Source organism: Corythoichthys intestinalis, chromosome 16 (genome assembly GCF_030265065.1).
Source record: "Corythoichthys intestinalis isolate RoL2023-P3 chromosome 16, ASM3026506v1, whole genome shotgun sequence".
NCBI classification, from domain to species: Eukaryota; Metazoa; Chordata; class Actinopteri; order Syngnathiformes; family Syngnathidae; genus Corythoichthys; species Corythoichthys intestinalis.
The window spans coordinates 49,690,987-49,695,237 of NC_080410.1; positions in this window are offsets into that span (position 1 = coordinate 49,690,987).

Here is a 4,251-nt window from a genome sequence, read left to right on the forward strand (position 1 = left end):
CTGACGGCTCTAGACAGCCAATCCATTTGAAGTGGGAGTGCTGGCAGCAAATGAAGGACCACCCACTTCAAATGGATTGGACGTCTAGCGCCGTCAGTGTCATGTTTTGACATTGAAAAACGAATCGGTTGTGAAATAAGCCAATTGTAACTTCATTTTCATGTCAATGCATTGACTTTGGTGGGAATTATGTCCCTACCAAATTGAGTTTTTCACTAGCAGACGTCCAATCCATTTGAAGTGGGAGGGTTGGCAGCAAATGAAGGAACCTTCCACTTCAAATGGATTGGTCGTCTACTAGTGAAAAACTCAATTTGCAGCATAAGCATGAAAAACCTTTCATCAGCGCCCCTACCAAAATGGCCTCACTCAGGACAGCGGCCATGTTGGAAGGGACAAAATTCCCATGAAAGTCAATGCATTGACATGAAAACGAAGTTACAATTGGCTTATTTCACAACCGATTAGTTTTTCAATGTCAAAACATGACACTGACGGCGCTAGACGTCCAATCCATTTGAAGTGGGGTTGGCAGCAAATGAAGGACCTCCCACTTCAAATGGATTGGACGTCTACTAGTGAAAAACTCCATTTGCAACAGAAGCATGAAAAACCTTTCAGCGCCCCTACCAAAATGGTCTCTCTCAAGACAGCGGCCATGTTGGTAGGGACAACATTCCCATCAAAGTCAATTCATTGACATTAAAATTGGGTTGTAATTAGGGCTGTCAAACGATTAAAATTTTTTGATCTAGTTAATTACAGCTTAAAAATTAATCGTAATTAATCGCAATTGAAACCATCTATAAAATATGCCCAATTTTTCTGTAAATTATTGTTGGAATGGAAAGATGACACAAGATGGATATATACATTCAACATACGGTTCATAAGTACTGTATTTGTTTATAAAACAATAAATAAACAAGATGACATTACCATTAACATTATGTTAAAGCGATCCATGGATAGAAAGACTTGTAGTTCTTAAAAGATAAATGTTAGTACAAGTTATAGAAATTATATATTAAAACCCCTCTTAATGTTTTCGTTTTAATAAAATTTGTAAAATTTTCAATCAAAAAAATAAACTAGTAGCCCACCATTGTTGATGTCAATCATTACACAATGCTCATGGGTGCTGAAGCCCTTAAAATCAGTCGCATCCAAGCGCCAGCAGAGGGTGACAAAACTCCATAAAACGCAAGTAACAAGGTGACATTGCACTGTGCTGTCATTTTAATCTGTTTGAGCAGGGCATGTGCGTTAATTGCGTCAAATATTTTAACGTGATTAATTAAAAAAAATTAACGCCCGTTAACGCGATAATTTTGACAGCCCTAGTTATAAAATAGCTTATTTTTTCAATGTCGAAGTATCTGCTTTTTATTCTGACATTGATGGCGCTAGACGTCCAATCCATAAATGAGCTCATTTCAATTCACTGCAGAAGCATGAAAACCCGTTGGTAGTGGCAACATTCCCATCAAAGTCAATGCACTGACATTTAAATGAAGTTACAATTAGCTTATTTCTCAGTCGATTATATCAATATCGAACCATCTGCTTTTCAATTACTCTGACATTGACGGCGCAAGACGTCCAACCCATTTGAAGCGGGAGGTTGGGCAGCGAATGAACGAACGTTCATCAACTGCCCCACGTCACAATTTAATCATAAAAATTCTCTGTACTCAACTCAAAGTGCTAATAAATTATGCTGAACGGCCACGAGATGTTGCATAAATTAACAAATTTTGAGGTTGGGGTACACATAGCCACCACTGCTACAACTCCTGGAGAAAAAACTGCCACTAACAAATATTTAAAAAATACACAAAGTCTTGGCATATCATTGTAAAGCTATGAAACAACACTCGTGATAGACGTCACGTCACGTCCAGTCCATTTGAACGAGTGGAAAGAGATTAAGGAGTCGCCGCACTGTCTTTCTGTTTACAATGTTGTCACTGCCTTCATCAAAGGTAGAAGCATTCATGGTAGCAACGGTGGAAGAACTTCTTTCTAGAACTGCACTGTCTTCCTCTGAAAACGAATGTACAACAAACTCATTAATATGACTGTTTAGTTCTCCTCCAGCACATTCTACTCAGTCTTTACTCTGCCATTAAACGTCTAAACTCTGGATACCGTTGCAGTGTGTTCCGATTTTTCAGTTCTGTCAAATTCTGATTGAGCAGGTTCGTAATGATATTGACGGGTCAGATTCAACCATAGACTTCATAATGTGGCAACGGGGCGCGGGGCTGATAAATAGGGGGCCTGCACTGTTGGCGAGGCCGTCAAAGCTGACCGAGTGGAATGACAGAAGAGTTTTTTTTGTTGAAAATTCTTGTGAATAAATGCGTAAATCCCCAAATTCTTTATAGGTATAGATGTAAAACTCGATTCTTGGTTAAAGAAAAAAAAAAACAAAAAACGTGCAGTTAGCTTCCTAAATATGTCGAAGTACAGTGCTGGTCTGTTAGTGAATGTAGCTAGCGGCCGCCTGATGTAAACAACTTTTCCAGTGAAAATTCTTGTGCGTAAAGGCTTAAATGCACAAATTCTTTATAGATATGGACGTAAAACAGTCTCGATTCTTGGTTAAAAACAAAAAAACGCGCAGCTAGCATTTATTTTATGCAAATACGTATGGCGAAGTACAATACTAGTCTGTTGGTGAATGTAGCTATTAGCCGCCAGATATAAACAGGTTTTCTGGTGAAAATTCTAGTGAATAAATGCTTAAATACCCAAATTCTTTATAGATATGGACGTAAAACAGCCTCTATTCTTGGTTGAAAGCATAAAAAAAAGAAAAAACGTGCAGTTAGCATTTATTTTACCTAAATGTGTCAAAGTTCATTGCTAGTCTGTTAGTAAATGTAGCTAGCAGCTGCCTGAAGTAAACAGAGCTTTTCCGGTGAAAATTCTTGTGCATAAAGGCTTAAATCCAAGAATTCTTTATAGATATGGATGTAAAACAGTCTCGATTCTTGGTTAAAAGCAAAAACAAAAAAACACGCAGTTAGCATTTATTTTATGTAAATATGGCAAAGTACAATGCTAGTCTGTTGGTGAATGTAGCTATTAGCCGCCAGATGTAAACAGGTTTTCTGGTGAAAATTCTAGTGAATAAATGCTTAAATACCCAAATTCTTTATAGATATGGACGTAAAACAGCCTCTATTCTTGGTTGAAAGCATAAAAAAAAGAAAAAACGTGCAGTTAGCATTTATTTTACCTAAATGTGTCAAAGTTCATTGCTAGTCTGTTAGTAAATGTAGCTAGCAGCTGCCTGAAGTAAACGGAGCTTTTCCGGTGAAAATTCTTGTGCGTAAAGGCTTAAATCCAAGAATTCTTTATAGATATGGATGTAAAACAGTCTCGATTCTTGGTTAAAAGCAAAAACAAAAAAACACGCAGTTAGCATTTATTTTATGTAAATATGGCGAAGTACAATACTAGTCTTTTGGTGAATGTAGCTATTAGCCGCCAGATGTAAACAGAGCTTTTCTGGTGAAAATTCTAGTGAATAAATGCTTAAGTACCCGAATTCTTTATAGATATGGACGTAAAACAGCCTCTATTGTTGGTTAAAAGCACCAAAAAAAAAAAAAAAGTGCAGTTAGCATTTATTTTACCTAAATATGTCAAAGTTCAATGCTAGTCTCTTAGTAAATGTAGCTAGCAGCTGCCTGAAGTAAACAGAGCTTTTCCGGTGAAAATTCTTGTGCATAAAGGCTTAAATCCACAATTTTTTTTATAGATATGGACGTAAAACAGTCTCGATTCTTGGTTAAAAGTAAAAACAAAAAAAACCTGCAGTTAGCCTTTATTTTATGTAAATACGTATGGCGAAGTACAATACTAGTCTGTTGGTGAATGTAGCTATTAGCCACCAGATGTAAACAGTGCTTTTCTGGTGTATATTCTCATGAATAAATGCTTAAATCCCCAAATTCTTTATAGATATGGACGTAAAACAGCCTATATTCTTGGGTAAAAGCAAAAAAAAAACGTGTTACATTGATTTTACCTAAATATGTCAAAGTTCAATGCTAGTCTGTTAATGAATGTAGCTAGCAGCCGGCTGATGTAAACAGCTTTTCTGGTGAAAATTCTAGTGAAAAAATGCTTAAATCCCCGAATTCTTTATAGATATGGACGTACATTAGTCTCAATTCTTGGTTAAAAGCAGAAAAAAAAACATGGGGTTAGCGTTTGTTTTACCTAAATATGTCGAAG